The 12,437-nt window shown below is 37.1% G+C and overlaps 1 long non-coding RNA gene across 1 annotated transcript; it reads left to right on the top strand.

The window, feature by feature from the left end:
• The first annotated feature begins 286 nt into the window (after window positions 1-286).
• On the top strand, window positions 287-4,349 carry LOC107493625 (uncharacterized). The gene is made up of 3 exons (XR_008010320.1): window positions 287-369; window positions 462-646; window positions 4,136-4,349. It is a non-coding gene; the product is annotated as an uncharacterized LOC107493625 (long non-coding RNA).
• The last annotated feature ends 8,088 nt before the right edge of the window (window positions 4,350-12,437 follow it).

Below are 12,437 nucleotides of genomic sequence, written 5' to 3'. Positions count from 1 at the left end.
CACCGCCGCTGGATCCGTCGCGCGCGCCGTTGTCTGAGGAGCCACCGTCGTCCTTGCTCTTTGTCTCCCTTAGAGCCGTCACCGTCGCTGGAGCCAGCCGCCTTCGTCGCCGTTCATCTTTGCCGTCGCCCTTATCGCCGCTCTGTGGAGGCCTCAGAGAAGAACGTGAACCAGGAGCCATAGCGCCGCCGCCGCCGATCTGTCACCATGCTGCTGCGCTGCCGTTCGTTGTTGTTCCGCCACCGGCAGGCCTTGTCGTCGCCGGAGTTACCACCGCCGCGTGCCACCCACCATCAAGCCTGAAGGGAAGCGCCACTGCTATTGCCCGACAGTAGTTTCCCCTTTGTTCCCAATTCCATTCCTGAAACTGTAACACTCTTGCTCATGCTCTGTTTCCTGAATCTATTTCTCTACCATATTTTGTTTTGTTTACAATAGTATATGTTAATGTCTCTGTTTAGTATTATCGTCCTTATCCGGAACCACTGATGTCACCGCTATAGAGATGATTGGGATAGGCGCGATTGTCATTGTTGTTGCTGCCCCAGAAGAAGTGAGGCTGCTGCTGCTGTTCCGGTCGCATTGGCTGTTGTAAACTGGGAAAAAGAAAGGGATCGTTTAAATTCGACGGTTTCGACTAATTGAGGTAGGGGATTTAACGTTTTTAATTTAGAATGCCTACCAAGTTATTGGATAAGTGCAAATGGTTAACAATATTTAAGAATTTCTTAATTGACATGAATGACTTGAAATGCATTTGAAATTAGTTAATCGTTGTGATTATTCTGAGCTGTGATTGAACTTAGATGTTGTTGTAAATAATGATTAATTTAGTGTAACTTATTAAATTGAAATATGCTGAATTAATTATTGAAAAGCGGTCGTATGGATAATTGATGAATTGAGTTTGGATTGCTGCTGTGAGTGTTCTTTGGGTTTTGTTGTTGTGAGTGTTTGAAGCTGTAATTGATATTGGTGTTCTAATTTTGATAGATTTGTTGGAAATTCTGATCTTATGTGATATTGCTGGATTGGCTGGAATCTGGTTGTGAATTGTATTTTGAATTACTGATTTTGTGATGGGATGGCTGAGATTCTGATCTTGAGTGAGTTATTTTGAATTATTTGATATTGAATTGGAATTTTAATATGTTGGAATGGCTGGGAAATGGACTTGTGATGGGTTGGAACAGGTTGAAATGTGGCTGCAAGTGGTGATTCATTTATTGTTACTTATTAAATTGAAATATGATGATGTAATTATTGAATGAAATGTATTTGAGAAAGGTTAGTTGTGGTAATTATTCTGAGTTATAATTGAAGTTGGATGCGGATGTGAACTGAGTTCAGGTTATGGCTGTGATATTGAATGGCTTCGTTGCCGTGAGTAATTAACTGATGAGGTTTACCTTGATTTAAGGCCGTGATTGTTACGGGTTTTTCTGATTATTTTAGGATTGCTGGAAATTCCGATTTTAGTTGATTATGCCAAGTTGGTTATTAAGGAGTACTAGATAAAGAACTGGAATTTAACAGCCTTATGAGCTGCTCAACCTGTTCAGCCTCATGATTAATGACTGAGGAACTGTCAGCCATATCTATAAATCAGAGGCACAGTGCAGAGATTCTGCTCTGATACCAACTTGAAGTGTCTGAATATTATGTATATTCAAATGTACAGGAAATCATCTCTTTATAGAGGATTTACAGAAATAGAAATAACTAGAAAATGGGAAAAATACTAGCCTAAAATACGGAAAGATTTCTAATCATAAAATCCCTAAAAATAAGCTAAACTAAAACTGGAAAGGATATTATAATTAATTCTATTTACAGAAAAGATTCATAAAATAAATTAGGAATTTGATTTTGATTTGAATTAATTATAGAACTAGTTATGATTTTTCAAAGTTAAAGTGTAAAACTTGATTTTCTGCATTATGTTTAAAAGAAGCTGGACACTTTGAAAAGCTATAACTATTTCTGTGATTATCGGAATTGTGTGAGACCAAGTCCGGATTGAGCTTGGGAATATAGGGAACTGAACTGCTGAATTTGAGGCTTTTTCACTAAGTTTATGATTTATGGTGAATTTTTGAGTCATGGATGTCAAATCTGGTTTTTCTGCTGAGCATTTAACACAGTAGCAACTTGATTTCTTTAATAGAAATTCTGCATTTTGAATTTTGAAATGGAACCAATTTTAAATGAAACTTTGGTCCTAATACTTTAATTTCATAAAAATTTAGAATTGTTAGAGTTGTGGTTTTAAAGTTTTGGATTTTCAAAGAAAGATGTTTTATGCAGTAAAAGTCAGGCTTTGTTTTCGAAGTCAGTAACTTTGAGGTTTTATAACTTTTAAAATCTGGAATGGTATTGAGATGCAACCAATTGGATGTGAAAATTAAGTATGTTTAGCATATGTGACTTAAATTTCAGGGCTATCCATGTTTTAATGAGTAAGTTATGGGACTTGGAAGAAGATAAGTTCATTAACTTTTAAAGCAGAATTCTGCAGGAAATTAGTCAGCTTCTAGGTTATATAACTTCTTCATCAAAAATGATATTGACCTGAAACCAATTGGAAAAGACACTTGGATGAGTGTAGTTGAACTGTATTAATTTTCAAAGTTATTGGATTTAACTTGGATTTTATATTGAATTTTGAATATTAGATGCTGCTGCTGTTTTTCTGGTTTTACGCACTGCAGAGCAGTCTCGGTTTTTCCTTTATTCCTAAGGCTAGAGAAACCAGAAAATTACGATCTTTGGTTTGTTAGAAAGCTTATTTCAAGATGGACGCCTGGACATAAAGTTTGCGCAATTCCGAGTTCATTTGCTATATTAAAAACAGAAAAGAAGATAGGGTGTTGAGAATGCTTGAGTGATAGTTATGAGTTCATAAAATTAAAGATGAACCTTAGCATTATATGGCTGATTCAATGTTGGAATTTGCTTGTTTCTGAATTGAATTGATATTGGAAAGGTTGAAAAGAGTTTGGTAAATTGTTTGGTTGGAACCCGTAAGGGTGGCTAAGTCCTATTTTTAAAGGAGATTATGTCCAAATTTTTATAAAAATAAGGACTTAACCAAAACCAATATTTAAGGCTTATCTAATGATAATAACTTCAATGATTCTTTTAAGAAAAGATTATTTGGTATACTGGATTGTGGGCAAGGACGTGGGTTTTGTCCCGCTTGCATATTTATGATTATAAAAGAGAATAAAAAGCAGAGCACCTGTTGAAAGGTCATTTGTTGCTTGAGGCAACCCCTGAGATGTGTTTATTCATTTGTTGCATTAAGGCAACTCCAGATATACTTGTATGATCATCTGCTGCAGTGAGGCAATCAGATAGATAATGGTATGATTACTGAGAACGCTTTCCTACGGTACAGATCCAATTTTATTTCTGTAAGGCAGAGGGGTTATTTCCTGCTACAGAAGTACCGTGACCACCTGTTCCATTTCTGTAGTGGCAGAGGGGTTATTTCCTGTATACAGAAGGTGTGTCGGCGTACATCCCTGCAGTGGCAGATGTGTTATTTCCTGCGTGCAGTGGACCCTGTGGTGGCAGAGGGGTTATTTCCTGTACACAGGGGTATAGCCAATAGGAAAGCCTTATCCAAACAGAGGTTGCTGGATAACGTCGGGAGCGGGTATGTAACCGACAAATGAGCTCATTACCTGCACTAGGGCTAGACATGCATCATTCTTGTGTGTGCATTTGCATTTGATTGGGTTTGCTCGTTGTACTTCCCTGTGATTGTGCTGTTTGCCTTGCTGTGACTTGTTTGTGTTCTGAATTGAATCTTTTGTTAGTGCTATTAGTTGGTGAGTGTATGATGATGATTAAGAATTGACGTTGTGATTGAAAATTAATTATGTGGTTGAAAAATGTTTAAAGTGACCAGTTTTATATTTTGGAATTTGTTTTGAGCTTAGGTTTTTGAAAGAGGTAAACAGTTAGTTAAAGTAAAATCAAGAATAGTATTTTCAAAAAGGTTTGATAAAAATATAGTTTCCTTGAGTATATTAATTATTTGCATTCTATTTCATTACTTTTACGGCATTCCCATTCCCTACTGAGAACGTGTGGTTTGTTCTCACCCCAAAATCTTCCACCCTTTCAGTGACACAGGTTCGAAGACTCTGTTTGAAGCTGCAGGCGATTATAGATCTTATTTATGAGTTAAGTTTACGACTTGAGTTATTTTCATAGAATTTCCCTCGCTCTTATTGCTTAACATTTTTATTTTATACAGAGGGATAGGATTTGTATGTGAGTTTTATTTGAAATCTTTTGTATGACAGATATTATTATTAATAATTATGTGATTATTATTACTTGGTGATGCTTGCTATATGATTTTAATTATCAAAAACAAAATTTTCTGGTATTTTTACTAAAACTGGATCGCGATATCGAACTGAAGGCTCAATAGTAAATAGTTAATAAAGGAAAGCAGGTTGGTAACACCTTACTTTCGGTACGATCATGACGTTCTGGAAGTTGGGTCGTTACATTCGAGCTCTAAACCATGTTCCAAAATAATATTTTTCAAACAAGTTTATCAAAAATTTTAATTCAAATTAGTTAAATGCTATAAAAGGTTTCTTGAAAAAGAAAATATTACTTCAACCATGTAGTGGTAAAATATGCACACAATGTAATAAACATGCAATCAAAGATGCAAATGCAACAGCTAACTACAAAGAAGAGTAAGAATTGGTGTTGAAAAGGAAGTAGCTAACCACCGGAAGTCGGTATCGACCTCCCCACACTTAAACATTGCACCGTCCTCGGTGCATGCAGAGACATGCATGTGGATGGGTGTGGTGGTTCCTCAGCTGGTGCCAAAAATTGACGTGAGGGCAGAAGTCGGCTAATTAAGAAATAAAATATGGAATACATTGTGAGTATAGTTCTTAATCAGCTAAGGTCCACCTTATGAATTTAGAAAAGTTGTCACAAATTTTAGAAATAAAAATATTGGGAGTATCAGTCCCAAGTCGTCTCCCAACGAGTTGCAGAAAAGGGTGCTAATTTATTACTCAGGAATTTGCAAGAAAGTTTGAGTTGGATAACGAGAAATTTAAAATAACTGTAAATTAAAGCAATGAACTAAGAATTATTATTAATATTAAAAGGCCTTGACTAAGGGAATGATTAATTGGAAGTTCTATCCTTGTTGGAATCTTCTCAAGCGTAGTGTAAAGAGGTTGTTGTTTTCACTTAGTTAACCCTTACTAAATAAAGGAAAGTCAAGTGATTGAGCTAGCTCTTATCCGCAAATCCTAGTCCTCTCCCTTGGGAAGGTCTAGCATTAGCAGATACGGAATTAGCCAACAACTTCCAATTTAACTAAACACTTGAGCATTCCAACTCAAGTGTCTCCTCTTAATCAACCCCCATGTCAAGTAGAATTTATACTCCATTAACATGAATATAATGCTCATAAAAATATAAGGACATAGCAAATTGAATAAAATAAAATATAGAATTAAAATTAATTAAAAGTAAAAGTAACTCTATATATTAATAAATCCAAAATGCAGTATAATTATCTGAATAGGGTTAATGAGCAACTGAAAAGAGTAAAGGAATAAGGAAACGAACTAAAGTAGTGACTTCAACGGAGGTAATGACTCTTCAACATCTGAAATCCAAAGCAAAAGTATAAAATTATGAATGTAAAGCAAATCTAGATTCAGATCTAAAACTAAAAGTAATCTTAATATCAATGTATATGACTGGATCTCAATGTGTGTGGATGCATGCTGAGTCTCTGCATGTTCCCTCGCTTTATTCTGTGTTTATAGGCCAAAAATTAGTTTAAAATGCGGCCCGAAATCGCTCCCAGCGTGTTCTGTTAATTCTGCAGATCGTGCATGTCACACGTACGCGTTATCTACGTGTGCGCGTCATTCAGCGTTTTCCTTGCCACGCATACGCGTCATCCACGCGTTCGCGTCATTCGTGCAGATTTCAATCCACACGTTTGTGTCAGGCACGCGAGCGCGTCACTGTGATTTTCTCCATTTCGCGCGGTCGCATGAGCCATGCGTCCGCGTCCGTATTCGCTGGTCATCTCCTTAGTTTCTTGTGTTCCTTCTATTTTTGCAAGCTTCCTCCCCATTCTATAAGCCATTCCTACCCTCTGAACCCTGAAACACTTAACATACAGATCACGACATCAAATGGTATAAAGGAGAATTAAAATACACAATAAAAATATCTCTAGGAAGCAAGTTTTCAACCATAGAACAAATTTGGGAAGGAATTGTAATATCATGCTAATCATATGAATAAGTGGGTAAAGACTTGATAAAACCACTCAATTAAACACAATATAAATCACTTACCTCCTAAATAAGGTTATGGGCTTTGTAGAGCTCAACGTCGTGATCGCGTGAATGCAAATGGTGCGTCAATCGGAGCTCCGGATCAAACGTTATGATCAATGGAAGTTTGGAGTGAAATTTGGAAAAGGGTTTCTTGCTCTCCCCCTCTCTATCAGCGTGTTTCTGTTTCATGTGGGGAAGGAAGGGCTGTGCCCTTTACTTAATTGGCTATTGGGTTGGGCCAAGGGCCCAATACGGGCCCCGTTGGTCTGGTTCGGCCAGTTCGGCCTAATCTTGGGCCGATTTTTTTAAAATTAGTGTCAAAATTCTCATGTTAAATTTCTCTATCACCTTAAACCATAAAAACCTCATTTCTTATTTTCTAGAATATATTTTAATTTATGGGTTAATTAGTCATTAATTAACCGGGTTTTACACACGACAACCAGAAATGAAGAAAGTGACATCAAAATCCAGATCAACAAGTTGACCAACAGAAATAAGATTAAAGTTCAATTTAGGAATATAATAGTATCAGGGAGATTAAGAGTTGATTGGGAGATAGAACCCTTGTGTGTTGCGTGCAAGAGGGAACCATTAGCAGTATTAACAAAAGGTGCATTTGTAGTGGTAGACAGAGACGAGAAGAGATTACGCAACGAAGACATGTGTTAAAACAACCCGAGTCAAAATACCATTTAGAATTACCTGGAGGAGTCAAAAAAGCAGCAGGGGTATTACCAGAAAGGTAGAGAAGATGCTAAAGAAGAGACACAATATAAGATAGAGAGACAGAAGACAGGTTGAGAGGAGCAGAGGTAGATTCAGTAGTAGCAGCAATAGCAGAAGAAGGCACATTCTTAGAGAAGTTGGGACGAGAATGATACTTGAGTTGATCAGGACGTGGTGGGTGAGTAGGACAGGCAATAATCAAATATCCCGAGATCTTGCAATAACGGTAGAACAACTGTGAACAATGGTAGCTAATGTGACATTTTTTGTAGTCTGTGCGACATTCAACAGAAGGACAATCGAAAAAGAGGTGCCCGGAGCGGTTACAGTTTCGACAGAATTTACCCTTTCTATCTGTGGCAGCAAAAACATCTGATGTTTCTATAATAGTAGACACAGAGATCAAATAGAGGAGAGAAAACTGTAATTTCAGAATAGAAAATGAGAAATCGGAAGGCTGAATCGGAAAGAGCTCACAAAAAATCTTAGGGAGGGTCCTACCGTTTGCCACGTCAACAACCACGTCAGCGGATGGGTGCCACATGGCGACACATGAATGGAGGAAGGAACAACGTCAGTGCTGACAGAACGAACGGATCAACCAACGGATCCGGTCGGGTCCAGGCGCGGGTTTGATAGGTCAGAACAGATCTGGTCGCGGGTGGACAAGCGTAAGCGCAACACGTGGGAGCATCTGGGCCGTTGATCAAGTGCCCAATTCGACGGCATGGAATGAATCTGGAAAGGAGAAGAAGCTGGTGACGGTCGGAAATTTTGGTGGCGCGTGGCGGAGCGTGAGGAGGCTTCTGGCGACGTTTTGGGACTCGTTGAACTCATGACGACGAGACGAAGACGATGGCATGGGTGGTGACGAAAGCGTAAAAAAGAAATGAAAATCAAGGACAAAGAAGACTGCCGGAAGAGAAAAATAAAAGGGCTATGGACGAATTTCTAAACAAAAACCTATGCTCTTGATACCATATTAGAAACAAGAGACTAAATTGGAGAAAAAGATTGTGTATTATTCAGAGTTGTGTGTAAAGTACAATATACAAGGGGTATATATAGGTGCTAAAAGAATCAGAGTAATAAAATTACACAATTCTATAATTAATATACAGATATGTTATATAAATATAAATGATACTAATTGATCTAATATTGATTGTAATTTATTCTCTAACAATTAGAAGGGGTTGTCACAAAATTTAGAAATTAAATACTGGGAGTATGAATCCCAGGTCGTCTCCCAACGAGTTGCAGAGAGGGTGCTATTTTATTAATAAGAGGTTTTCCAAGAAATTTTTGAGTTTGAGAAACAGAGAAATAAATGATTGAGAATTTATGTAATTCAAATGAAAGCCTTGACTGGGAGAAGATTAAATGGAAGTTCTATCCCTGTTGAATTTTCCCAAGTGTAATAATAAAAGGTTGTTATCCTACTTAGTTATCCCTTATATAATAAGGGAAAGTCAAGTAGCTCTCAAACTAATCCTATCGCTTGCGTCCTAATCCTTTCCTAAGAAAGGATTAGAGTCGAAGACAAGAGAATTAGCCAACAACTTCCAATTAATATTGACACTTGAGCACTCCAACTCAAGGTTTTCATTTTAATCATCTCCCAATCAAGTTAGGGAATAACTCTATTATCATGAATATAACTTTCACAGAATTAAGAGAGGAATAAAAGGAAGACATGATAATTAATAACTAAAAATCAATTAAAAGTAAAAATGGTTCTTTGCATTAATAAATCCCAAAATCATGAACATACTTATCTAAACAGAGACAATGGGCAATAAAAGAGTAAAAGAATAGAGAAACAAACTAGAATGATGAAGTTCCAATGGAGGTAATGAATCTTCTCAATATCCAAAGCAAAGCACTAAAACTCTAAAACTATCAATGTGAAGAAAAACTAGAGGAAGGAGTAGAATTCTCTCTAGATTCTAAAACTAAACTAAAACTATGCAGCTTGAGAATGTCTATTGAGTCTCTATTATTTCCTGGCTCTAGTCTGTGTTTTTGAGCCAGAAACTAGGTCTAAAACTGGCCCAAAATCGCCCCCAGCGATTTCTGCGATTTCTGCAAGTCGCGCATGTCACGCGTGCGCGCCAGGTGTGCACGCGCGTCGATTGTGCTTTTTGATTGTTGTGCGTCTGTGCCAGGTGCGCGTGCGCGTCGATGTGTGGATGCACTGATGTGTGCGTGCACGCCAGGTGCGCGCCCGCGCCGCTCCTCGCTGGTAAGCTTCTTTATTTCCTTGCGTTCCTTCCATTTATGCAAGCTTTCTTTTCATCCTCTAAGCCATTCTTGCCCTATAAAGCCTGAGAACACTTAACGCACAGATCACGGCATCGAATGGTATAAAGGGGGATTAAAAATATATAATTTAAATGTCTAGGAAGAAATTTTTCAACCATAGAATAAAATTGGGAAGGAATTGTAAAATCATGCAAATCATATGAATAGGTGAGTAAAGAGTTCGTAAAAACCACCCAAATTAGCACAAGATAAATCATAAAATAGTGGTTTATCAAACTCCCCACACTTAAACAATATCATGTCCTCATGCTAAGCTCAAGGAGACAAAAAAAGTGAATAGGGAAAGTAAGACTCATGCAATGCAACCTATGTATATGAATGCAACTATATGCTGAGATGTTTCTATCTACTTGGTCAAAAGTAAACAAGTTCTTCAAGAAAAACATAAACCAAATTCCACTAATTCAAATTATACAATAAGAGCAAATTAAACTTGTAAGAAAATAGCTCATGAAAGCAGGGAACATAGAATCAAGCGTTAAACCCTCACTAGTGGTGTATATGCACTCTAATCACTCAAGTGTATGGGGGTAATCCACTCTAGTATTCTCTAGTCATGCTTTCTAAACTTTGTTCTTCACCTAACCAATCAACAGATATTTAATATACCAATGCAAACATCATGAGGTCTTTTCAAGGTTGTAATGGGGTTAAGGCAAAGGTGAGGATATATGTATAGTTGAGTGAGCTATAATTTGAATCTTTGACTAACCTAAGCTCTCACCTATACACACACACACACACTCTATATAACTTCTAAAATTATGCCTAACTACCCAAAATCCCCACTTTTTCATCTTATACTCATGCATTAACCTTCTTTTAATTTTATCAAATATGCATTAGTCTTTCCTTAAACTTGACACTGGGGTAATTTTGTCCCCTTATTCACTTAATTAATTGATTTTTTTTTTAAAAGCAAACATAATACATCAATGCATATGGATTTTTAATTTTTCTGGTCTTACATGAGTAGGCACCCAAATTCCCAATATTTAAATAAAGCAGAAGTATAACACATTTCTATCAACCCATGTTCCCACAATTTTCCCACACTTAGTTGACACACAATCTCTATCTTAAGCTAACCAAAGATTCAATTAAGGTAAGTACTTGTTTTTTCGCTTAACGCTAGTGATGTGGCAATATAGACAGTAAAAGGGGATATAGAGGTTCAAAGTGGCAAACAAGGGATAATTAGAATGGTAGGCCATTTAGGATAGTGAGCTAATAACAAATGATGGCCTCAATCATACATATGCATGAATACATTAAATAATGGAACAAACCATAGATTGCAATCATAGAGGAGAGAAAACACACAAGAGTAAAAATAATTGTTAAATAATGTAACCATACAATTAGGCTTAAAATCGTACTGGGTTGTGTGTTCTAGCTCTAAACCATGTTCCAATTTACAGTCTTCAAAGAAGTTTAGCATAGGATTTTGGTTTAAATTAGTGAAATTTTCAAAAATAGGATCTTTGAAAAGAACTTATTATTTTTCAACCAACTCGTAACAGACTAACAATCACGTTAGTATTGACAATTATAATTAATTAATAAAATAATATGAGGATGTTGTGAAAAACAAGCATTAGAGTAGAAGAATGGAATACTTAAGAATACACAATACCATACGGGCTTTTTTACAAACACTTAGCATGCATGTCTTACATGATAGGAAAAGAATTAAATTGGAACATGCAAGCATCCCAAAATTAATTAATATTAATTTTCAAACAACTCCATAATAATAATCACAAGCAATTATAGAAGAAATCACCCATTAAGATATCTAACACCAAGTAAAGTAATGCAAAAATAGATAAATTATAAGAGGAGGAAAAAGAAAGTAGAAAGAAGAACCTTGAGAAAAAGGTGATAGTGGGAAGTAATGTAGAATGTAGGTTTGAGAAAATATGAGAGAAGGAAGAGGAAGAAGAAAAGAGTAAAGAAAGAAGAGAAAGAAGAATGGAGAAGAAAGAGGAAAGAAAAAGAAAGAAATAATTAGGATTTTGGGAGGGAGGGGGGTTGAAAACTGGGCGGTGTAAGGAGTGAGTAAGGCGGCACAACTGACGCGATCGCACACTGCGTGCATTTGCGCAGAAGGGAAGGGACGCGGATGCACCTAGTGCGCCTGCGAATCACGAAGGCGGTGCCTCTAGTGCCAGGGCAGCTGATGAGCGGATAATTTATACGCTTTTTGGCATTCTTTTTAGTATGTTTTTAGTATGTTTTAGTTAGTTTTTATTATATTTTTATTAGTTTTTAGTTAAAATTCACCTTTCTGGACTTTCCTATGAGTTTGTGTGTTTTTCTATGATTTCAGGTATTTTCTGGCTGAAATTGAGGGACCTGAGCAAAAATCTGATTCAGAGGCTAAAAAGGACTGCAGATGCTGTTGGATTCTGACCTCCCTGCACTCGAAGTGGATTTTTTGGAGTTACGGAAGCCCAATTAGTGCGCTTTCAATTGCGTTGGAAAGTAGACATCCTGGTCTTTCCAGAAATGTATAATAGTCCATACTTTGTTCGAGATTTGATGGCCTAAACAGGAGTTCCAAATCAGCTCAAGACTGCCCGGCGTTAATAGCTTGGGCTGAGCATTGAAGCTTTCATGTGTAGAGACTTTTTCTGGAGTTAAACGCCAGCTTTTATGCCAGTTTGGGCGTTTAACTCCAATTTTTATGCCAGTTCCAGCGTTAAACGCTGGGAATTCTGAAGCTGATTTGTAACGCCGGTTTGGGCCATCAAATCTCGGGCAAAGTATGGACTATTATACATTTTTGGAAAGCCCAGGATGTCTACTTTCCAACATCGTTGAGAGCGCGCCAATTGGGCTTCTGTAGCTCCAGAAAATCCAATTCAAGTGCAGGGAGGTCAGAATCCAACAGCATCTACAGTCCTTTTTAGTCTCTGAATTAGATTTTTTGCTCAAGTCCCTCAATTTCAGCCAGAAAATAACTGAAATCACAGAAAAACACACAAAATCATAGTAAAGTCTAGAAAAGTGAATTTTAACTAAAAACTA

The sequence above is a fragment of the Arachis duranensis genome, chromosome 6 (genome assembly GCF_000817695.3).
Source record: "Arachis duranensis cultivar V14167 chromosome 6, aradu.V14167.gnm2.J7QH, whole genome shotgun sequence".
NCBI lineage: Eukaryota > Viridiplantae > Streptophyta > Magnoliopsida > Fabales > Fabaceae > Arachis > Arachis duranensis.
This window is presented reverse-complemented; position numbering and strand designations above follow the sequence as displayed.